The 26,297-nt window shown below is 37.0% G+C and overlaps 3 long non-coding RNA genes across 4 annotated transcripts in view; 1 reads left to right on the forward strand and 2 right to left on the reverse strand.

Moving 5' to 3' along the window:
- Positions 1-26,297, reverse strand: part of LOC126978216 (uncharacterized) — a 112,069-nt gene that overhangs the window by 64,939 nt on the left and 20,833 nt on the right. The gene's annotated exons all lie outside the window — the stretch shown is intronic.
- Positions 1-26,297, forward strand: part of LOC126978214 (uncharacterized) — a 38,753-nt gene that overhangs the window by 7,543 nt on the left and 4,913 nt on the right. Inside the window, exons 1-2 of one of the 2 annotated variants that reach the window (XR_007732541.1) lie at positions 3,334-3,427; positions 4,225-4,354. This is a non-coding gene — a long non-coding RNA (uncharacterized LOC126978214). Of the gene's footprint in view, positions 1-3,333; positions 3,428-4,224; positions 4,355-26,297 lie in introns of those variants that run through there. The other variant, XR_007732540.1, reaches the window with a different exon arrangement.
- Positions 10,942-26,297, reverse strand: part of LOC126978223 (uncharacterized) — a 31,835-nt gene continuing 16,479 nt past the window's right edge. The window contains exons 2-3 of the long non-coding RNA XR_007732552.1: positions 12,120-12,249; positions 10,942-11,101 (exon numbers count right to left, since the gene is read on the reverse strand). This is a non-coding gene — a long non-coding RNA (uncharacterized LOC126978223). The remainder of the gene's footprint in view (positions 11,102-12,119; positions 12,250-26,297) is intronic.

Raw genomic sequence — 26,297 nt, forward strand, 5'->3', positions numbered from 1 at the left:
TTGGAGATATAACAAAATAATGTATGGTGGAATTGTGTACCTTAGAAAAGTCTGCGATGGCATACGTCTATCTCTTAAGGATAACATACCATATATCCATTTTAATACTTTAATAAACTGGCGATTATAAAGCGGTTATATGAAAGCTTTTTGCAGGAAAACTATAATACATGTATCATCATCATATATAATATATCAGATATCATCCCCACCATCTGGATGTGTGGCGGTCCTCCACAGTGCGGTTTTCAAGGAGCTTTCTTCTACGTACTACAAGGCTGTGGAATGAGCTTCCTTGTGCGGTGTTTCCGGGATGATACGACATGGGTACCTTTAAAAAAAGTACGTACACCTTCCTTAAAGGTCGGCAACGCTCCTGTGATTCCTCTGGTGTTGCAAGAGATTGTTGGCGGCGGTGATCACTTAACACCAGGTGACCCGTACGCTCGTTTGTCCTCCTGTTCCATAAAAAAAATCCTTGTCATTTAATTACAACATAATATTATATAATCAATCAGAAATACGTTTTTGTTTTATTTTTATCAATAATTTTGATTACACTTTCCTATTCCCGAATACTTAGATCATTTTTTTCGATTGATAGAACAACGTCTGCGGGTCAGCTAGTTATGAAGAGAACATAGGTAACACATGAAGTGCTTACCACCAATTTAAAAAAAAACATCGCCCCTGAGTGTCTGTGTACAGAGTGTGGGCGGCGTGTGAAAAAAATATAACATATGGAGCGCGAACCACAACCCCACCAATTTAAAAGACAGCAATCTTGAAATGGGTCTTCGGATATTGGATGACTGTTGAGATATCCTGATACATGGCCTCCACCTCCTCGTCGGAGTGTTTTGAAGATACCAATTAAAAATCATAACGGCTACTTGGTCTGTCTTTTCTTTGATTTTACATCTTTTTGTAAAGTGATAATTTCTCCATGGTATTTTTGTAAATCAAAAGTTGTGAACGTGTACTTGGCGCAATGTATTACAGTGAAACTGTTTTTGTTCAGATTTTACATCTTTTTACGAAGTGAAAATTTCTTTTTGGTATTTTTGTAAACCAAGAGTTGTGAACGTGTACTTGGCCCAATTTTCTACAGTGAAACTGTTTTTGTTCAGATCTTCTAAATATCTGGAAAATGGTGTCAATGGTGGTCCCATATTTTGTTGTGGATTCTTGTGGTTCATAATTCATTTTCAAACTCAATATTTTCGAATGAAAAGTTGTCAACCGTTCTGACTTTTTATCAGCGAAGTTGATGTTGAAATCGCCAGCCAAAATAAGTGGATATTTGTACCAAGTATTTTCGACCCTTCTTCAGTGTACTCCAGTTGCTCGGATAATTTTTTGGGTACACTAAGTGATCCAAAAAAGTGAAAAGAAACTGATAAATTTATTTATCGTAGTTTTATATATTAACATATGACACTCGTTTCCCATTGAATGGACCACAGCTGTCGACTGACACATTTTCATATTATTTATATTTCAAAAATAACAATGTAAATAAAAAAAGTAATTATATTGAGGTTATTTTTGATTAAATTAATTAATTTACAAAAAAGCAAACGAAAAAACAGCAAAAAAGTGAGTAAAATTTAACTTGCAAGATTTGATTACAGACAGACAACGGGACAGGTGAAACTAAATAAAAATGCTTGTCATAATAAAAAAAAATAAGAAAACTAGTTACTAGGACTGATAGTCCTAGTAACACCGTGTCCAGAATAGAACTATTGAGTTCGCCACTCATACGTCATCATACATTCGTCGTCAAGTCCTGCGACGCTTCTTAACGCGAGTTTAAAAAAAATCAACTGACAGCAGAGTGTAGTCACTAAGGATTATGTTACGCTTATGCGTTAGTGGGCCGCAATCCCACAGGAGCGAGGAGGCGTTTCATCGGCCTCAAGGCAAAACCCGCAATATTTTTGTTTTCTGATTCCTGATTTCCCATTTCTGATACTGAGTTGCCTGTTTAGGCAACAGTGCCAAGTTAACATGCTGGTAAGTACGCATAGATTTTTTCTGTTCAGTGATAGGGCTTCATTCCCGTCTCTACTGGTGAATGCCTTTATCAGTGCTTTGGAATGGTTTATACCTCTTGTGTTGCTCCAGCGTTCAAGTATTTCTTTTTGACATTGTATTCTCAGGGTTTCTGAGCTCATCGATTGTTTCACTGCCTATGACTCCGGCATACCCCGGGGACCCATCTGAGAATCAGCCTATTTTTTATGCCTATTGTGTTTAGGCAGTCAATGCAGTTTTGACTAATTTTGACGCCGTTAAGTCTGCGTCTAAGGCCAACAATGCTGCCTGACTGTCAGAGTGAATGTATATATTTTAGTTGAAGTAGCCTTTTTGGACATTGGTATCTGCGCATTCTAAAATGGCGTATACCTCTGCTTGAATTATGCAGGTAAAACTCCCTAAGTTTGTGCTGGGTGTAAGCCTGGGGCGTTCTCCATAGACCCCACTGCCAACTTAATATTCTACTTTGGACAGTAGTGACCCATAAGATGCTCCCGCCCGTCCTTGAGTTCATCCAGTCGTCCTTAGAAGGTAGTTCCACAATATACTTACTATTATTAATTGTAGGGTCATTTGATCAGGTATCATGCCTAATATATGGTCTAGCAATAGTGAGTCTTCTAAATTCCTTTAGCATTTGCGCATCCAGATAAATCAAATCAAAATCACTTTATTCATGTAGCTCAAGGAAATGACACTTACGAATGTCAAATATAAAATTATTTTCTTATTGAATCTACCGCTACTTTGTAGAAGGTTGAGCTAATATGAAGAAGTAGCAAGAAACTCCTTGCCACTCTTTTAAATCCAGATTTACATTTTCATTGTTTTACAAATGATTTCAATTACAATATAAAGTGATGCAACAAACATACTCAAACGTCAAATAGTTAATGCCTTACACAAGTAAGTCAAAAAATTAAGTGTAAATTAATACAAAAGAAAAGTTATTGAGTACAGTAGCTGCATCATCCACCACACACCGTAAATTAATAAAGCTATTCTGTGAGCATTTTATAAGGGATTATATATATAAAAAAATATGTATACAATAACTTTTAAGAATCTGAAGCATAGCCTTCGGCAACAGGATCATCCTGCCACCACAAGTAGCAGATTGACTATTGATCTAGAGGACCGATTTCCAGCTAGTTAGCTATGTAGTATCTATTTTAATTAAAAATACATTATACTTTCATAGTGCGATAAGCTGAACTTTTTGTAAATTATTAATTAAAATGGAAAAAAATAATGACTTCCTTATAGGGTACCTATATAACTAGGGTAATAAGGTTTACATTACTACTAATCGCCTGCAAGTCTCCTCATAGTTGGTCAAGTTGATAGAAGGAAATAAAACCATTCGCCATGAAACTATTACTTTGTATTATCTATTTCTTTCCACCGTTTGTTTACATGCGTTAAATGAAAACTTTTTTATTAAGTATGATTATTATTCACAAAAATCATTGTTTGGAAGTCTGGCTGAAAACTGAAAATTTAGAGGATTTAGTTGCATTTCAGTACATCGTATAGATAGTGCTTAAAATAATTACTATTTAATATATTTAACTTTAAAGAGTAGAATTAATTTTCTTGCTACTTTTCATTGAAATCATTTTTAGTTTTTGGAATCTATCGATAAACCCGTTTGAAAGTTATTCCAAAAAAACACCAATATTTTTTTTATTATGTTTTGAGATTTCTTAAATTCCACCGGTCCGAATCGGTCTGTTTTGTCAAGCCTTTTCGAATGGCGCCAACCGCGATGGAATCGGTCGATCTGTTCAAAAGTTATAAGAGATTTACATACATACATACACACACACACACATACATTCAGAGGTACGGACATCATCGTGGGAATAGCAGGGAAGCTTCCTAGGACCTTAAAACGTCGAGATCTGATGCAATCTCGATTTTCGTAAAACCAAGAACTTACCGAATTTTTTTAAATTCTAAATTTTCTTAGCGGGATGTTGAAAAGAAATGCCCACTGAGTGAGCCCGTTCTAATGTCTGAAACATAAATTTTCGAATGGGTGGTGACAGTTTTTGATGTTCAGTTAGTATTTGAATATCGTATTTTGAACAAAAAAAAGTTAAAAATCAATATGATTTATCTTTTCAGTTTTAATCATCAGCTTTCAGTTCCTCTTCTAATGTCATGCTCATATTTCAGTTGTTACATTGATTTTATCAATCGTTGCTTGGGCAAGTGCAAAATCAAAAATCCTCTGTGAGTTAGAGTGCGCAAATGACTACGTTCCTGTCTGTGGCAGTGATGGACAGACTTATGACAACAAATGCCTGTAAGTTTTCCAGAAAATCTATTAAGATAAAGATAATTCTGTGATAATAAGATAGAACTTATAAATTTAAAAAATATTATAATCAAAACATAACACATGAAGTGCGAACCATAAATTAAAAAACAATCATCGCCCCTATGGTGGCTGTGATACACGCACTCTGCTCTGGTGGCGGTGATCTCTTATCATCATTTTTCTTAAGAACGATACCCATTTAAGTATGTTTAGCTATTCTTAGTATATTCTGCTCTTTTATCGCTGCTGCTAAATATAATAAATTGATAATGTTTGATGGTACGACTACAAGTACAGTGAATAAGTAGCTATTGTGATTTGGAATACCTCCATTACAATTAGATTGCAAAACAAAGGAAGTTTAGCCAAAGCCTCGCCTAGTATCGGAATACTGGGTCTCGAAATCTCGAGCGATTGCCAATTCCGCGGCCATCTGGAGGGCAAAGCCAAATTGGCTTCGAAGAAGCAGGGCGTCATCAACAGAGCACGGCAATACTTCAAGCCGGCCCATATTCTAGCGCTCTACAAAGCGCAGGTCCGGCCACACATTGAGTATTGCTGTCATCTCTGGTCTGGCGCACCCCACTATCAGCTCGATCCATTTGACCGCGTGAAACGCAGAGCAGCTCGAATTGTCGGGGACCCAGTGCTCTGTGAACGGCTGGATCACTTGGCGTTGCTTAGAGACGTCGCTTCATTGTGTGGCTTCTACCGCATTTATCACGGGGAGTGTTCCGAAGAGCTGTTCAACCTGATTCCTTCCGCCGAATTCCACCTGCGCACGACACGCCACAAATTTGGATATCATCCCCACCATCTGGATGTGGGGCGGTCCTCCACAGTGCGGTTTTCAAGGAGCTTTCTTCCACGTACTACAAAGCTGTGGAATGAGCTTCCTTGTGCGGTGTTTCCGGGACGATACGACATGGGTACCTTCAAAAAAAGCGCGTACACCTTCCTTAAAGGCCGGCAACACTCTTGTGATTCCTCTGGTGTTGCAAGAGAATGTGGGCTGCGGTGATCACTTAAGACCAGGTGACCCGCACGCTCGTTTGTCCTCCTATTCCATAAGAAAAAAAAATGTATAGAAAGATAAAGAAATAGAATGAATTGTCTCATGACAATTGTAATAAATCCTAACACGGCTAGGAATCATATCAGGGAGTTCCTGTGCCGATTTTCTGGCATATTTTCATGTGTTATGACGTTTTATATATTGGAAATGGTAACTTCATTGTATAAGGTGTCTTGCTCATCCAGTTGCAATTATTCAAAAATAATGTGCTTTTGAATCATATTCATATGATCTGGTATTTTTGGCACATTTAGAGCTTATAGCAGTTTTTTTTTTAAATGATGAGGGACGAGTTACTGATACGACCTGCCCGTTACAATGCAGTGCCGCTCAGGATTCTTGAAAAACCGTATAAATTCTTAAGGGCACTGCAATTACGCTCGTCACTTTGAGACATAAAATATTCATTCTCATAAATATTTATTAAGTTTCATTTGCCCAGTAATTTCACGAGCTACAGCGCCCTTCAAACCAAAATACAATTATGTTTACATATTATTGATTCATGGCAGAAAAATAAAGGCCATTGTGGTATTCATAATCTAGCCGGCATTTTGTGCATAGGAAATCCTGCCACTGGTGAAACATGAAATGCCTTTGTTGTATCAGATTGCGAGAGAAGTCGGGCTTAAAGAATTACTTTTGCTAAGAGTTTGTCTGAGTCAACAAAATTGTTAATAATTTTATAAAGATACATCGCGTCTTAATACGTGCGCCTATTCCTAAGCAGTCTCTATCCAACTATATCCAAAGTTGGATAGAGACTGCAAAAACCAAATCTAAATGGAGTTCTATGGAGGAGGCTTTTACCCAAAAGAGGATCATACAAAACAAGATTACATAATTGTTATTTGTGCACGGAATCACAAACAGCTTCATTATTATTATTAATATTATTATTATTCCTAAGCAACATTATACTTAGTCACAATGATAATATTTTCGTTAAGTAAATCTACATATTATGTTGGAAGATTTGTGCTGGTATTATTATTATAATTATGTAGATAAATATCTTAATACCATCAATATTTAAAAACTTAGAATTAATCATAAGTCTGAGCATTTAATCTATTTTAATTATTCTTACTTTTCACATTACAGATGTGAGTGTCGCGGTGCAAGGATTGCTCACAAAGGCAAATGCTAACAAAATCATGAAGCAAATAAAAGAAAGTAATAAAATTCAAAACAAAATATAGCAATAAATCATTCAATTATTTGTTTTATTTAAAAGAGATGTACTTAAGTCACAGGATTCTCAATAATAATGGCCATATGTTATATTTGGGACTATATATATATTAATTATTTTTTAATATATTCCTTCACTATATTTAATACGTAAGTATCCATCTCTACTCTGTGACTATATAAACACTTTTACATTCTTTGAAATCATTGTTTAAAGTAGGAAGTTGTTCCAGTCCTCCCGAGGGACGTCTTGATTTATCTCTTGGAATGTATTCCCGTGATTGTGCAGCTAGTTGTACCAGGAACGTGGGAGCGCTCGAAGTGAAGCGATGTCCTCAGAAACTATATTTTCGTTTCGTTAGCGTTCAACTTTAATCCTGGAATTATTATAAGCCAGTGATTGTAGGTATATTTCTTTCTGGTATATGGAACCCGCATGCCTACTATGACCTTCGTACTTATTGAAAACTCGAGCATTTCACAGGGACCTACTTGGTGCATAGTGGCGATATTATCGCGATGGAAAAGCAGAAAACAAAGCAGTCGGAAACCCTTTCATTAACTATTGGGCCAAGAAGTAAAAGGATGAAATTAGTGTCAAACGGTTTTCTATATTATCCGCAATTTTGATCAAATTCCCGTTGGGATGGCAAATACCTCTAGGTCCCCTGGTGTGCATAAGGGAGCTTGGTCGAAATGGGTGGAAGTGGGTGGTTTTGGGTGGCAATAATGTGAAATTATATACTATATATCTGTCCTTCTCTATCTAATGTTAACTTCTGTCAAATTCTGAAAATCACGGTAATGATCTAGAAATTTCCAGAATGTGTGCAACTGATGTAATCAATCTAGAAAGTTCTAAGGCTTTCTGGAATGATCTAGATAGTTCTAAGACTTAATGGAATGATGTAGAAAGTTCCAAAATATTTACAATTGATGAAATTGATGCGAAATGGTCTAGAAAAATTTTCTGATATGAACAGGGAAGTTCCCGAACAGAAGAACCGTACAGAAGAAATTCGTGCCACTGATAAAATTGATTCGGAATTGTCTAAAAAAATTCTAAAATTATCTAAAAAGTTCTAAATTGGTTTTAATGATCTAGGATGCATAAGAAACCTTCTCAAAAGATCTAGAAAGTTCCAATATATCTGCAACTGTTAAAATCAATCCGAAATTTTCTAGGACGTTCTAAATTCAGTAATTCAGTTTTAACTTTTATTTTATTTAATTATTAGTACCAAATCTTACTTTTAAGATAATTTAAGTTTTCTCAGTAAGTAAATTGTTAATTCTTTTGAGAAATAAAGATTCTTAAACCGTAAACCATAAAATTTTCTAAAATGGTCTAGAAAGTTCTAAGATTAGTGCGACTGTTGAAATCGATCCAAAATAATCTGAGACGTTTTAAAGATTAAGAAATTTTTAATATGTCTGCAACTGTTTTAATTTATTTACGGGATACTCTAGAATGATCTAAAAAGTGAAGTGGTCTAAAAAGTTCAAAATTTTTTTGGAATAATCTGGAAACTTCCAAAATGCCTAAAACATGAAGATTATTTAAAGTACAATTGTACAGTAAGTAAACAAATTCACGTAATTTCGAGGAATGAACGAAAACGTCCTAACTTGAATATTCTAGAGTAGAAGACTCTAGAAATTTCGATATTTGACGATATATAAACCGAAATCCAGTGACTTGTCGTCAGTTCTATTGTGTTCTCAGTCCAGTAAAGATCATTGAAGTGAACAGTAATTAAACAAATTCACGTTATGTCGAGGAACGAAAACTTCGGAACTATTTAAATATTCTAGAGTGTTCTGGAACTAGAAATTTCGATACTTGACGATATATATACCGAAATCCAGTTAGGATCATTGAAAGTAGTAGTAGTAGTAGTTCTAGTGAAGATCATTAAAATAGCGAGATAACATTAATTAATCAAATTCAAGTAATTTCAAGGAACGAAAATGTCCGAACTATTTGAACATTCTAGAGTGTTTTGGTAGTAGAAATTTCTATATTCAGTAGTATATAAACCGAAATCCAGTGATTTTCCGTTTGAGGAACGGCTTTCAAATAATCGTGAAAGGATAAAAAGATCTACAGAAAATTAAACAGAAGAAGAAAGACTAACTGTTGATGAAACGCGATCACGATTAAAATTATTGTTCAACTTGAAGTCGAAAAGACCTCAAGTAACGAAATAATAGCCAATCTACGTCAACAACGACCTGCTAAATGTAAGAGTCTAGAACTTGAAGCTTTCCATCATGATTGCAAAAAATAATACAGTAAATATCCAGATATTGTCATCGGAAAAATGAATATGATATGCAAGTATTGTCATGCACGGAAACTGCAGGTATTTGCTGTTCGAGTGGTAAAGTCAGTTTACCAGATGTACCCCCACCACAATCACTTGCATATAAGACAAGAGACTCTCCAGATTCCAATCATTTCTTTAAAAATATACGACGATTCAACTGTTGTTTCAAATGACTTCATTTGGAGCTTCATTAATACATACAGCACCAAAGCTGCACCATTCCTAGCTATGATGTTTTTAAAACAGTTAGCCAAACATGAAGCTCAACGTTTTTCTCATACAGCAGAATTAGTGAATACCAGATTCCATACTGATTACGTATTGCACGGGAGACATGACCTTGAATCCGCAAAAAGGTTAAAAGCAGAACTTATAGCACTGTTAAGTTCGGGTGGATTCAATCTCAGAAAATGGTCATCTAACAAAATAGAATTATTTGATGAAGATAAGGACAACAGTACAAATAGCCACACGTATATTTTCAAGAAGTACCAAGAGTCAACAAAGGCCTTGGGATTACAATGGAAAACAAATGATAAATTATGTTTAACCTCATATTAGAACCATCGTTAAAGCTTACCAAACGCACTTTATTGTCTGACATATCAACACTATTCGACCCTCTTGGTTAGTTTTTACTTACCTGTTAAAACCAAGCTTGAGTTGTTATTCCAGGAAATTTGATAACTTTATCTTCAATGGGATGATATATTGCCAGAAACCATTTTTATAGATGAGATATCATAAGAAATAACTTAAATAACAATATAAAGCATATTAATATACAAAGTTGGCTACAATGCAACGTTAATGACACCACTGAGCTTCACGGATTCTGTGATGCATCTGAAAAGGCTAATGCATGCGTTATATATACTAGGATTCATGAGAATGACCAAAACAAATTGTCGGTTGTCATCGTAGCAGCAAAAACACGGCTTGTAACATCAATGAAGATTATTTCGCTACCTAGACTAGAACTATGCGCCGCTGTTACTATCAAAGATGATAAAAAGTACACGTAAATGTTTGTCTAAATATAATAGGTAATTATAGATAATTGGTTGGCCTGACTCCACAGCGGTATAAGGATAGTTGAGCGGAGATCTTAATCGATGCAAACCATTTGTGGTAAATACGGTCAAACATGTCAAAGAAACAATGCCGTCATCATGCTGGGGCTATGTACAGTCCAAGGACAACAATTCTGATTGCGCAAGTAGAGGAAGCACGGCTGACGAGCTAGTTCACCATTCCATATGGTGGTCCGGCCCAGTTTGGTTGCCATTGTTTGAGGAAAAAACCACAAAAAGTACATCCTACAGTACAAACGAAGAGATTAAAATTTCTACACAAATATATGTGTCTACGCTAAAATATGAAAACGGCGTCATAGAAACCTTATTAAATAGATATAACAATAATAAGCAAGTATTGCGAGTTATGGCTTGGATGCTTCGTTTCTCTATGCGATTGAGTAACAAACCATCATATCTAACAACACCTGAACACAAAAGTGAATACTATTTTATTAAAATATTTACAATCATTGGAATTGTCAGAGAATATCATATATATTGAAAAGCACAAGCAAGCGCATCCTAGGAGTAAGATTTAAAATTTACATCGTTTCTGGATGACCAAGAAGTTTTAAGAGTAGGTGGACGAATATCAACAGCAAATATAAATAATAATAATATGAAACATCCTACAATTTTACCACACAACCATCATTTGACGAATATGCTTATTGATTATGCTCATAGAATGACCAATTATTGCTTGATTCACCACCAGCTAGAACCAATATTTCGAGACCATTTTATTATACAGCAATAGGTTTTACAGGTTTTGCTGATATAAAGTCAGCCAAAGGACGAGAAATTTAATGCACCAAAGGATACATTGCTGTATTCATATGCATGACAACCAAGGGTATTCGTCTTGAGCTTGAATCCGATCTTACCGCGTCTGCCTTTCTTGCACCTTTCTGTCGACTCTCAGCTCGTCGCGGAATTCCAGGTCACATGAACAGTGACAACGGAAACAATTTCATAAAATCAAACAGAATGCTGCAGGAAGAGATATTCAACTTGAAATCCGTGATAGATGACCAGTTCTATACGCAGATAACTGAAATGCAAATTTAGTGTCAACAGGTATATTCATCAGAACCAGATCCAATACCCTTTCTGCCCAAAATATTGATTGGGATTAATAATAATAATAATAATAATAATAATGAAGCTTTATTTGATTCCATGCAAAAATAACAATTATATAATCTTACTCTAAGTTACTATCTCTGTTTTGTATGGACCTCTTTTGGGTAAAAGCCTCCTCCAAGGAACTCCATTCAGCTTTGGTTTTTGCAGTCTCTATCCAACTTTGGATAGAGACTGCTTAGGAATAGGCGCAAAAAGACGCGTTGTATCTTTTAAAATAATTAACAATTTCATCGACTCAGACATACTCTTAGCAAAAGTAATTCTTTAAGCCCGACTTCCCTCGCAGTCTGACAAAACAAAGGCATTTCATGTTTCACCAGTGGGAGGCTCCTTTGCAACGAATGCCGGCTGGATTATGAATACCACAACGGTCTATTTCTGTCATGAAGAAATAATTTGTAAACATAATTGTATTTTGGTCTGAAGGGCGCTGCAGATAGTGAAATTACTGGGCAAATGAGACTAATGAACATTTATGAGAATGAACATTTTATGTCTCAAGGTGACGAGCGCGAACGAAGTATTACAATTCTCATGAGACAATTCATTTTATTTCATTATCTTTCTATACATAAACTTCCTTTGTTTTGTAATCTAATTGTAAAGGAGGTATTCCAATTCACAAATGTAGTAGTCGTACCATCAAAAATTATCAATCTATTATATTTAGCAGCAGCGATGGAAGAGCAGAATATACTAAGAATAGTTGAAAATACTTAAAAGGGTATCTTCCTCAAGAAAAATGATGATAAGTCATCACCGCCATCACAGCAGAGTGTATGTAACAGAGCCACCTCAGGGGCGATGAATGTTTTGAAATTGATGGTACGCACTTCGTGTATTTATAATATTTTTAAATTCAACCGCTCTATCTTTTTATCACGGAAATATCTTTATCTTAATAGATTTTCCGGAATAGTTACAAGCATTTGTTGTCATATGTCTGTCCATTAGTGCCACAGACAGGAACGTAGGCATGTGCACGCGCTAACTCACAGAAGAATTTTGATTTCGCACTTGCCCAAGCAACGATTGATACAATCAATGTAACAACTGAAATAAAAATGTTTAGTTCTTTAAATATTAGCATGCCATTTAAAACTTTAATAAAAGAAACGGTGGATGATTAAAACTGAAGAGAAAATTCACTTTCAATTTCAACTAATTTAATTAAGAATAGGATAAAAAGTCACTATCAGAACGTCAAAAACTGCTATCACCCATTCGAAAATTTATGTTTCAGACATGAGAACGGGCTCACTCAGTGGGCCTTTTCTTTTTAACTAATAAAATTGAAAATTTTCAAATATTCGGGAAGTTCTTGGTCAGTCAAATCAGGTGGTCTCTTGTCATTTAATGATTGGGCAACAGCTGGCATTCATAGGAGCAGACAAAGCCTAAATGAACTATATAGTGAGAGATCACGTTTTCTCGAGTATGTTAAAAAATACTCTAAATTATTTAAAAGTATTTGTTCTATTGCAAAGTCTATGCATATCAGACAGATAATAAAAAATGCACCGAATAAATAAAGATGACTTGGAATGTGATTAACTGGGAAGAGTGAAAGACCGCAACATTGAAAACAATTTATCAGTAAACAATACTATAATTCAATCTCAGCAGGAAGTTGCTTCTGCTTTTGAGAAATTTTTTTCTGACATTCCAGTTTCTATCACAAGCACTCTTGTCTCCTCCACCAGTGTTGCTGAGTCACTCCAGTACTCTGTGAATGGCTAGATCATTGTCGGGTATCCATCCCCGACAATTCGAGCAGCTATGCGATGCACGCGGGCATTAGGTTCTAGCTGATACTGCGGTGCGTCTGACCAGAGGTGACAACAATACAGGCAGTATCTGGTGTTCCTGCGCTTCCTGCACTTCTTTTGGAGTGCGCTATAATCTAGGTCAGCTTGAAGTATTACCATGATCTATTAATGAACCCTAGCTTCATTCAAGCCAATTTGGCTTCCTTGACACCTTCCTTGACACCTTCCAGATGACTTGTAGACATGACCGGACGTGGTCTTCATAATCTACTCGCAGCCAGAGAGTACACCCTACCCTTGAAATTGCCGAAACGTTGACAGCAGATATACTCCCCAACAAACACACCTACCCATATTATTATTCTTTCATTATGCGAGTGAGAAACTTACAGCGTCACATCAAAAAACCCTTTTAGTCACCCACAACTCACAAAACAGTAGTTTCGTAAGTTAAATCGTAAAAAAATACTTGCTAGATGTTCATTAAACTTACAATTTGTTAAAATTATAATAACATTCGAATAGGACACAAAAATAGTTTATTTATTTATTTATTATTACAAGGAAACATAACAAACACATCACAAGAACTGAAAAATATAGGAAAGAGATACAAAATATAAATGTAGATGCGTCCTAACACATGTTTCACAAATACAATAATAACAAAAAGAAAAATCAAAGGTATACAGTCACAAAACGCAAACATTCACAGAAGTAACTAATTTAAAAGATGTAGACAAATGAAATTAATTAAAACTAAACTTGGGGCAACGATAAGAACGATTTTAATTTTAATTCTAAACTGTGTCTGAACACAGCAGGGGAGCACGAAAATATGTCGATGTCGAGAAAACTATTGTAAGATTTACACATTCTGTGCAATGGCGCGCGAAACCCAATGTTTGTTCTTGGGGACGATAGCTCAAAAGTAATGCATGTGCGGAGAGACCTGGCTGGGACGTGAAAGCCTACGAGACTGAGGACCTCAGAAGATGTCAGCTCACCAGTACATATTTTCTTTAAAGTTACACAGTCTGTAATAGTGCGGCGCTGACATAGCTGAAGAAAGTTGTATTCACGCAACAAATCATTATAGTGGGCTCGATTTCCTTTTACACGATAATTTAATGTGCGTAAGAACTTTTATCCTATTGTATCCTATCCTTGGGTAGGTATTTCGTAATGGATGCTTAATAATGGTAAAAAAGTATCGATAAACTATAATTGTGAGGTATTCCCTATTAAAGGCTTATTTTTTTCATTATTTGAATGTTCACCACTTCAGTCATCACTAATCAGTGACCAGTGTATCGCGAGTCTTCTGGGCAAATAGATTATGTGTTTGCCTTTCGAAGGAATCAAGCTGAAATGGACACTTTCTACTACTGTATGTGATGTGTGTACATGTGTAAATTGTGTTTTTAAGTTTGTTAATTGTAATTATTTCTTTTACGGTAAATTTGACATTTAGTTTTTCTTTGACGTTTGCGAATACGGGTGAGTTAATTTAAATATAAAACAAGATGCACAATATTTAATTTACAGTTCAGATCAGTTATTACCGAAATAAAAAAGTGTTCGTAAGAATGAACATAGAGAATTTTTATTTCGTCGCAAATAATCAAAAAAATCAATGGTGAAGCCGACGATCCAGAGGTAAATATGTACGTCGTCTAAACAGTTCTGCTAATTCTTAGTATATTTATTTGAATACTAGCTGACCCGACAGACGTTGGTCTGTTCATAATAAAAAAAAACTCTTGCGGATGGAATTTTGGAAAGTCCGTTCTCAGTTGACCTCTACTCGTTGAAATGTTTTGATCCAGACCACAATCTTTCAAGGATTTGCCTTAAGATTTGAATGGTCAGGGCGAATGCGAGACGGATCGGAAATTAAAGATTTGCGATACGACATATTTAACGTACCCCAGGTACAAAATAGAGCATAATTTCATGCCTCATGCCGGGGTATGTGTGTACGTTAGGGAGGATATCTGCTGTCGCCGTCTCGGCAATTTTGAGGGTAGGGACCTGTCTACTCTCTGGCTCCACGCAGATTTAGAGAACCTTGTCCGCATCAATGCGTGTGTCTACAGGTCCCATAGTGGTAACGCAGAAACGGATCACCTCATGGGCTGCGTTCAAGCGGCATTTGATGACGTGCTTGCTCAGATCCCCTCCGCTGAAATCGTAGTCTTGGGTGATTTCAACGGGCACAATGCCGAATGGCTTGGATCACGTACTACAGACTACGCAGGGCGATCTGTGCATAATTTTGCATTGGCGTATGGTCTGTCCCAATTGGTTGAGTCGCCAACGCGGCTCCTGGATGTGGATAGCCACATGCCGTCCTTATTAGATTTTCTGCTGACTACACATCCCTATGGTTACCAGGTCGACGCCCCACTCGGAACGTCCGACCATTGCCTGGTCAGGAGTGTAGTGCCTATCCGACGCCAATGTCGCAGACAACCAGCGACCAGCTGCGTTTGACACTACAAGTCAGCAGATTGGGATAGGATGCGATCCTTTTTTGCATCCTACCCTTGGGGCAGGGTTTGTTTCCCTTCGGATGATCCTACTGCCTGCGCCATTGCAGTAGCCGATGTGATACTGCAGGGCATGGATATTTTTATACCAAGCTCGGTGCCGATCGGTGGCAGATCATAGCCCTGGTTCGATGCGTCAGTTAAAGTAGCATCTGACTGCAAAAAACAGGCGTATCGAACTTGGGTTGCGGCGCTGGGCTCAAAGGATCCAAACTGCAAAGTTCTGAAGAGGAAATATAACCGTGCCTCCAGATTTTTTAAGCGGCACATCGCCCGTGCGAAATCGAAGCACGTCGTCAAAATTGGCGAGCAGCTTTCCAGTTACCCGACCGGAACACGCAAGTTCTGGTCGTTGTTGAAAGCTGCTCTTGGTAACTTCAACCATTCGTCCATGCCGCCGTTGCACATGAGGAATGACACCCTGGCCCATACGGCAAAAGAGAAAGCCGATCTCCTGTGCACTCTTTTTGCCTCCAACTCGACTCTTGACGACATCGGAAAAACACCGCCGACATCCCGCCGTATCAGAGCTCCATGCCTGAAGTACAGTTCCGACAGAAAACTGTTAGGCGAGCTCTGTTTACGTTGGACGTCAGGAAGTCGAGCGGGCCGGATCGCATTTCTCCAATCGTGCTTAGAACGTGTGACCCTGAGTTGACGCCGGTGCTAACGCGTTTATTCCGGCACTCTTATTCCAAAGGCATAGTCCCTGACTCATGGAAGTCAGCCCTTGTCCATCCGGTACCAAAAAAAAGGAGACAGTTCGGATCCGGCAAACTACAGGCCTATTGCTATTACTTCTCTACTCTCCAAAATCATGGAGAGCATAATTAACTACTAGCTCTTGGTATACCTTGAGGGTCACCAGTTGATCAAAGACCGACAGTACGGCTGTCGCCATGGTAGGTCGACTAGCGATCTTCTGGTATACCTAACACATAGATGGGCGGCGGCTATTGAAAGCAAGGGGGAAGGCCTGGCAGTTAGCCTGGATATAGCGAAGGCCTTTGATCATGTATGGCACAAGGCGCTCCTCGCAAAACTTCCATCATTTGGGCTTCCCGAGAGCTTATGCAAGTGGACCTGCAGCATCCTCTCTGGGCGCAGCATACAGGTCGTTGTCGACGGTTATAGCTCGAATCCCAAGCCCGTGAACGCTGGAGTGCCCCAAGGCTGTGTGCTATCTCCCACGCTGTTTCTTCTGCATATCAATGATATGTTGGAAATGGACTTGGTTATACATTGCTATGCAGACGACAGCACTGGTGATGCCGTATACACGGGTCATGCAACTCTCTCTCGGGAAAACATCGACCAGTGTCGAGAGAAACTTATGTCTTCTATCGAGTCCTCTCTCGAGAAGGTCGCGGAATGGGGTAAGTTGAAACTTGTCCAATATAACCCCCAGAAGTCTCAAGTTTGCGGCGTTTACCACTAAAAAAACCCCATTTGCCGTTACACCGCTCTTCGAGAACACTTCCCTTAAAGCCTCACCTAGTATCGGAATACTGGGTCTTGAAATCTCAAGCGATTGCCAATTCCGTGGCCATCTGGAGGTCAAAGCCAAATTGGCTTCGACAAAACTGGGCGTCATAAATAGAGCACGGCAATACTTCAAGTCGGCCCGCATTCTAGCGCTCTACAAAGCGCAGTTCCGGCCTCACATGGAGTATTGCTGTCATCTCTGGTCTGGCGCACCCCAGTATCAGCTCGATCCATTTGACCGCATGCAACGCAGAGCAGCTCGAATTGTCGGTGACCTAGCGCTCTGTGAACGGCTGGATCACTTGGCGTTGCGTAGAGACGTCGCTTCATTGTGTGTCTTCTACCGCATTTATCACGTGGAGTGTTCCGAAGAGCTGTTCAACCTGATTCCTGCCGCCGAATTTCACCTTCGCACGACACGCCACAAGTTAAGATATCATACCCACCATCTGGATGTGTAGCGGTCCCCCACAGTGCGGTTTTCAAAGAGCTTTCTTCCTCGTACTACGAAGCTGTGGAATGAGCTTCCTTGTGCGGTGTTTCCGGGACGATACGACATGGGTTACTTCAAGAAAAGCGCGTACACCTTCCTTAAAGGCCGGCAACGCTCTTGTGATTCCTCTGGTGTTGCAAGAGAGTGTGGGCGGCGGTGATCACTTAACACCAGGTGACCCGTACGCTGGTTTGTCCTGCTATTCCTTAAAAAAAAAGCATACACAATACATAGAAATAAGTATAGTAGGTATGTTATTCTTCTACTATATTGTGTGTAAGTATGTAAATAAATAAATACCTTGAATGTCGGATTAAATCCTCGTTCTTAGATGTCTGCCCCAAACGGGGTCATTTGGAAACAAACATTGTATTTTTGAGTATTTTCTAGAAAATGGTAGCACAATTCTTGCGTTTCTCGACATGACGTGCACTGTCAGTTGTATTTTATTACTCATGTAGAGTGTAACTAACAAAAAACTTCATTGAATTCTTTCTATTCTCGAGATGTCATGAAAATGTCAATCCATACAAAATGTATCAAAAAATAAATTATTTTTTATAATAATATTATTTCGTGTTTTTTTCGATATTTTATTACTTATTATCCTATTCCGGACTAAGAGAAATCCAAAAAAACAAACAACAGAAAAATTGGTATTGCCGTTCTTGAGCTATAAATGTACACCACTAACACGACCTTGTTTTATAAATATATATTGATTAAAGATTTATTTTGTTTGAAAATTTCACTTTTTAAATTTAAAGTTTTTAATTAAATATTTAATTTGCGATAGTTCTGTGGACTAGAATTACTTATATTTTTATTTTTTTCATGGCTATGCAGACCATACTGTATATCATCAAATATCGAAATTTCTAGAACCAGAACACTCTAGAATATTCAAATAGTTAGGACGTTTTCGTTTGTTCCTCGAAATTACGTGAATTTGTTTAGTTACTGTACAATTGTACTTTAAATAATCTTCATGTTTTAGGCATTTTGGAAGTTTCCAGATTACTTCAAAAAATTTCAAGAACTTTTAATACCACTTCAGGTTGACTTTAACAGTTAAATATATTTTTGAACTTTCTAGAGTATTCCGGAAATTTTTAAAACTTCTAAATCAAAAAATTTCTAAATCGTTTTATCGATCGATCGATTTCAACAGTTGCGCTAATTTTGAAATTTTCTAGACCATTTTAGAAAATTTTAGAACGTCCTAGTAAATTTCGGATTGATTTTAACAAATGCTTATGTTATAAATGTTATTTTGGAACTTTCTAGATCTTTTGACAAGCTTTCTTATACATCCAAGATCATTGAAACCATTTTAGAACTTTTATATCATTTCAGATTTTTTTTGAATTTTCTAGACAATTCTGGACCAATTTTCTCGGCGAGTTGTCGGCGTGTCTTCGGTACTGTATTCAAAAATTAATTTTTATTTTGAAATAACTTTTGAATGATTGCGAAAAAAAAAAATGTTTTGTTATAAAACCTATATATGATCTTTCCATTTAACACAATTTTTTTTTTCAAAAACCCAATTCCCTCCAGATGAGGGTGTGAGGAGGCATCTGTTCGCCGGAACATATCTAAGCCTCTGTACGAAGGCGTCTATATTTTTAATTTTTAAATCTTTGGTGATCGTTGCGTTACGTACGTAACGTGGTGCCCCCACAATGACACGCAACGCAAGGTTTTCTTGTGCCTGCAGGCGATCCCGGTTCCACGAGATAAGAAATGGTTACCAAGCTGATGCTGCATAGGTCAGCCTGGACCGTATGTACGTTTTATAAATCATCTCTCCATCCCAATGGTGTTATATACGTGTTTCTTGAAGCTGAGTCTCCGGTCAATGGTTACTCCCAGGTATTTGTCGTCCGGCTTCCATGGGAGTTCCTCCAACATCAGCTTCAAGGGTGAGGGTAGGTGCGTGCGTGTAATCTGCAAGGTGGTGGAGTGTTCCGCTCTAAAACCAAATTGTTCTTCTCTAGACTGAATATAGGGCGTCATGTTTTTAGTAAGACTCTCTAAACTATCTACTCTAGAGCCTAGCCTACTCCAGCAAGCAGCGTTCTTCCATACAAATGTACTCCCGTTTTTTCTTCTTGGACAATGCTTCCAGACAGGAGACTTTTTGTCAAAACACAAGATATGCTAAAACTATGTCTGTACGTTTTGTTTTTTTCGATCAACTAACGACATAAGAAAATATGAATCTTCAAACATCGTGGAAAATGCCATTTTTATACCGCCCTGTTCAGACAAACACGTAACAATTTTAAAAGGCTTTTAAAAAAATGGAAAACGTACCGACATAGACTCATTCTTCCTAAAAATATTGTATTAAAAATTTTTTTGGTAGGTTCCATATTCTAGAGGAAAACAGAGCAATACGAAACCTCTATTTAGTCAAAATTTTGTAGGTAAAATCGGTCTGAGCTGCATTTGTCCCTATCGCACATTTCGGAGGAAGGCTGGAGGTGAGGGGTATTGGTGGCCGAAGTATAACTTATGAGCCATGCACATAATATATAGTGCATCGCCCAGATACTATGGGTTTGCTTGTCGATTTAGTAGAATTTATTTATTAATAATGTGAGATGTATTGTATGTATAAATTATACACGCAACTACAAGTATAAGGGCGCGTTTCCACTGACACGGAGCTGACATGGAGTAGAGATTTTGAGTAGGTAGACTGTGACTGTTCTACTCATGAACCGATAATGTATATATTTATTTTGATATAAAGGTACTGTAAATATATTATAATAAAATATGTAAAAGGGGGTGCTTATTATTACACACAAAACATAATATAGTTATTTTTCAAATAATTAAGTAATTTGTTATATCGTTATTTCTACTCTTTCCCGTACAGGTTAATTTTTTGGAATACGAAAGTCAATCAATTCGAGTAGTAGCATTCGCAGATATTTTTTCTAGATTTGCTTCCACGTTTCGCATAGATCCGTCATCTTTTTCAATTGTTTCATAAAGTTATTTCCTTAGGGCCCCATAAAATAATTTTATAGAATTTTGACTGTGTAAACATGAAAAATGAAATGATAAAACTTTATGCCTTTCTTACGTCTTACGTATTCCGGCTGATGATGACGTGTATGAAACACGGTAATGAATAATTGTGATTTCTTTTCAATTTTAACATATTTTTGTTAAGTATACAAAAATCAGTAAATTCATTTTCTATTCCATCTGTTGTATTAATTTCATTAATTTTATATTGCATTTTACTTCCACAATGGAATCATCATCTATAAGGAAATCACGAGTAATACCAAAAAAAAACATTTTGGTTATCCTCGAATAACCTGCTTTTGACATTGTCCAGTCCAGTTTACTACAAACAAACAGTAGTACCGCACATAGTACAGTAGTATAGATTTGGGAGTATAACAATGAATTTAATAATTCCGCAATAATTGTGGTTTTTTTCGTAGTTTACAGACTTTTCCAAAATTTTACGTTATAATACGCTTGCGGCTCTCTGGAGCCTACAATTCATCATCACTCTGATCAATTGTAGTGTGTTGAAGCTCTTCAGCTTTTAACTATACATTTAACTTATACAGAGGAGACATATCACTTATCAGGCTCAAATTCGAGCCGCCCTGATCAATTCTTATCATCACCAGTATGCTTTTCACTTTGCAGTCCAACAATGCAGCACCGAGCTACATACACTTTTGTTAGAACGTTTTGCCCAAGAACCATCTGCAACTACTACTATCACAGGACAGCAAACTTTATCCACTTCTCTCTTTAAAATAGCAAGCCTTATTTCTTCTACACCATCTGCGATCAAAAAAGTGCCACTGAGATAGTGACACTTCTGATTACATCTGATCTTATTAATGTATTATCATCACGACAAAGTCGTTCCAGCTGTCTGTCCCTATGTATGCATAGATCTTTAAAACTACGTAACGGATATTGATGCGGTTTTTAATAGATAGAACATGTAGTGTTTGTAGGCCCCCCACAAGATGGTCCGCTTGGAACGGAGAAAGTAATTTGTCCAGTAGTGGACGTCTTCCGGATAAAATGATGATGATGATGATAGTAGAGAAACACTGATCTTTTTAGAGTTGTTTATCTCTCTAATGTGATGTCATAAATAAACACATATTTTCCGCGTACATAGCAAACGCTCACGCGCTGGCTGAACCGTGCGAGATAGATCAAAATGTGCTAGAGTACTTGTATTGTACAACATTGTTGTTCGACGACAAAGTGCGCGGTGGTAGGTATATGTCTATCACTTAGGGTTAATCCACAATACCCATTTTTTATCCTTTACTATTTGCGAGAAATAATGGCTTATTTACGAAGCAAATTAAAACAATACAGCATTAATCCTTGTAAAATTAAGTATACATTGTGCATTTAATATAGATCAACATGGCCTTTTCCAGCATTTAATTTAAATGAATATTTTCGAAGATATTAAATATTTAAAATATATATTGACACATAAATTTTTCAGTAGGTAGTGAAAATAATTACTCAAATTCCGATTTACAAGCCGAGGGGGAGCAGAGTCAAAGTATAGCAACGTTTCAAATCCGTGTATCAATAGCCAGGGTCAAAAACTAATGAGCGAGTACGGAGTAAGTTGATAAATGAAACGGGATTTGTGGCGTGCGCGCATCTCATCATACGCATTACTCACACGAAATACGGGCTATTCATGCACACATAGATCGTTGTGTTTCGGGTGCGGCGCGACCGCAATATTTTTATCAAATACCTTTTTTTCAAATTACGCTAGACCCGGGTCCCCTCTTAATAAAGTAATTGGTTTATAACTCTCGGGATTGTGGGTGTTCTTTCCCGGTTTTAGAAGCATCGGAGCGGAATATGCCGTTGAAAATCCGCATGAACGCAACCACACTCTTCACTGGCATATTTCTCAGTGCTTCGTTTGTAATTTGGTCAAGACCAGGTGCTTTTCTTGTAGGTAGGCGTCTGATAAGCCTCAACACCTGGCCTGGAATGACGAACATCTGGTCTTGGTCTTGGTCGCTTGTCTGTCTGCCTGCTAGATATGCCTCCACATGTTCCTCCACCCTTCTGGTGTGCTCCAAGTGGTGGGATCCAAGTCTGGATTTGGTACAAACTGTAGATCCAGACTGTCGGCCAGGATTTCCGCCCTGTCTGCCACTGCGAACATCAGAAGGCCTTCCTAATCTAAAAGTTGTTGGATCGGTCTGGGGCTGCTGGAGAGCTGTTTGCATTGTTTGTGGACTGATGGTACTTCATCATTTATATATAAAATGTGGCTTTCCCACCCCACAGTACTTTGCTGTATCAAATCGCGTAAAACAATGTTAGCACCTTAAACGGTAGATTAGCGGCATCTAGCGGTAGTGGAAAGAACAACATAATTGGTTCTAACTTAGTTTTCAACAAACTTAGGTTTTACATTATCGGCCTCCAAGGGCAACATGTATTATCTAGACTTCCTTCTGTAACCGTGACTGGACCTCTCCTATTAAAAAATTACCAGAAGTGATGGGAAGTTCATCATCAATAGAGGCGCTTATAGGTGATAAAGGACGAGAGTTAACACAAGCTTCCACTCGCGATAATAACGTGAAATATTCTTCGAAAGTCAATAGCGTCTGACCGATAACGCGTTGAAGATGAACCTTAATAGATTTAACGCCCGCTAACATTCAAAGCGTTTCTTAATTCTGTAACTGTCAAACATTGAGGAAATAAGTCTAATTCTTCTGGTGTTCTCTTGCATTCACAACGATATTTACACCTTTTTATAAATCTAAATATGTAAGCAGTTACTCTAACAAGTTTCGATAATTTAGAATAACGATTTAAAAAAAACAGGTCTTCATCGTCCTGTTGAATATGAGCATGAACATTAACATTAAGTAGCTTACTTTCTATATCAGTAACTGGAATATCACTGGTCATTCAAGGAATAAATTTTTAATGATGTAAAAACTGTGGTCCATGCCACCACATATGACAATCTTTCAAATCATTTGGATTAAAACCACGAGTTGCTAAATCGGCAGGATTATCCATAGATTTTATGTCATGCCACTGATCACTACTAGTAACATTCAAAATTTCTTTGGTGCGGTTAGTCACAAAAGTTTTCCATAAACTTGTTAGTTTACGTAACCATGACAAAACAATCGTAGAATCTGTCCACATATAAAGGGAATTATTATTAATATTTAAGCTTTTATTTACTCCTTCAACTAACTTATGATAAAGAACCGCTCCGCACAGTTCTAACCGGGGTAAAGATACTTGTTTCACGGGGGCTACTTTAGCGTTGGCTATAAGAAGTGACACATGCACTTTAGATTCAATGATTACTCTAACATAAACAGCAGCTGCGTAAGCTGAAGTAGAAGCATCGCTAAACCCATGTACTTCAATCCGCTCATAACCATCAAACTGAGTTTTAATCTAGCGATCTACGTGAATTGTATTCATACTCAATAATTGATCTTTCTAATTTGACCATTCTGCGGCTAGATCGGATGGAAGTTCATTAGTCCAACTAATACTGGTGACCCATAGTTTTTGCAAAAATATTATAGCTGTTACAATAATAGGACATAAAAACCCTAATGGATCGAAAGCTCGAGCTATACCAGACAGAACTGTGGTTTTGGTGAAAGATAAATTTTGTGCAGATACTTTAATATTTAATTCAAATACATCATGATTAGAATCCAATTTAACTCCTAAGGCTTTAATTGTATCATCCATCGTTATATCAATACTAGAAGTTTTAGCTTTATGTAAATCTGAAATGCCTGACAAAACCTCAGGACTGTTTGATGCCCATTTGTGCATTTCGAACTTTCCCTTAGACATAAGTCTCATTATGCTATTTTTTAATTCTAAAGCTTGTTCTTTGCTATTGGCACCCGACAACAGGTCATCGATATAAAAGTGTTTGTCAATAATTTTAACTAAATCAGGAAAATCAGCACGTTCATCTTGTGCAAGTTGTTTCAGAGTACGAATAGCAAGGAAAGGTGCACATGAAGTACCATAAGTAACTGTAAGTAAATGTTTTTCTTGTATAGCTGTTGTAGCGGAGGATCGCCAAAGAATGCGCTGATAATCAATATTCTTTCGAGAAACTAATATTTGCCGATACATTTGTTTTACGTCGGCAATCAGCGCTATTTTCTTAAATCTTGTTGAAGTGGCGGTCCTACTAACAACTCATCATTGTTCCGCTTATTAGTTTAGCCAATCCATCAAAAACTGTTCTGAGTGTTGTTGTACTGCTACATTCACGAGTGACGGCATGATGAGGTAGGTAATATACTTTTTGATCTGTTATGTTTTCACTGGGATTTATATCTTCCATGTGATGAAGTGATTGTTACTGATCCATAAAGTCTTTGTACTCCTATTGAAATGTGGGTTGCTTAGCAAATTTCTTCTCTATGTGAATCAATCTTTGTTTTGCAATTTTAAAAGAATTTCCTTATCTTTCTTCATAACCTTCTTTAAAGGATAGTCGAACTATATATCGACCTTCTTCATATCTACAATGTATTTCTTTAAAGTGCTCCTCGCAATATTTATCTAACAACGTTATAGGTTTATCTTGTGGTGAGGCCTCCTCGATCTCCCTAAATTTCCTCAGTAACTGATCCATTTCGATAAGTGTAGTGTTGACTGTGATCGTATATGGGGATGAATCAGTTTTTGTCTTGGTTGTGCCTGATACTTACCATCCTAAACGTGAATTTTGAGCGATAAGAGATTTAATTTTCTACTCACTTGACTAAAAAGACAACAACATGGGCAGGTCCACTAGGACAGAGAAAAAGAGGAAAAAATCATCAAAGTAGTGCATTCAATGGCCGTGAGCGGCAGAGAATAGATAATACTGGACATCTCTGGAGGAGGCCGTTATCTTTCATTGAGAGGCTTCTAACTAAATAACCATGTCAGATCAATTAAACCAAAATATATTAATATTTATTTTAAATCTAACATTTATTTAACTATATCAGGTTGAGTAACGTACTCTACTAATATTTTCAAATCACACTAAAAACCTTGAAATGGTAAAATAATTAACTACCTAACCATATTAACATATAATATATAACATATATTAAGCAGACACTGGGAGAGGAGCGGTCATTCCCAGGATCTTTAGTTATAAATGTTTATGGTACGATATTATATTGTAATTCATATTTTACAAAAAAAAAAATACGAATTACACTCCGGGAGTGCTGGAGTGAATGGTTAGGGAATAATTTCGCACTAATTGCTTTATTTATTTATTTAACACCAACAAGACAAATACTAACAAAAGTATAATAATATTTTTAACAATAAATAATAAATTCTATGTGTTGGCTTAATCATAGGTTACCTCACTACCTGTTACCTCATATCAAATCAATAATATTTAATAATAATTAAAAGTTATCAATATTTATAAATTATGTGAATAAAATATAATTTATATTAATAAAATGGAGTGATCGACCTTGTCGAAGGCCTTACTGAAGTCTGTGTAGATTGCTGTTATTGTGGTGATGGTACATCTAATTCTAGTAAGCTGACTTTACCACTCGAACAGAAAATACCGGCAGTTTCGCCTTTTATATTTCCGTGCATGACAATACTTGCATATCATTTTAATTTTTTTGATGACAATATCTGGATGTTTACTATATTGTTTTTTGCAATCATAATGGAAAGCTTCAAGTTCTAGACTCTTATCTGTAGTAGCTCATTGTTGGCGTAGATTGGCTA

The sequence above is a fragment of the Leptidea sinapis genome, chromosome 47 (genome assembly GCF_905404315.1).
Source record: "Leptidea sinapis chromosome 47, ilLepSina1.1, whole genome shotgun sequence".
In the NCBI taxonomy this organism is placed as follows: domain Eukaryota; kingdom Metazoa; phylum Arthropoda; class Insecta; order Lepidoptera; family Pieridae; genus Leptidea; species Leptidea sinapis.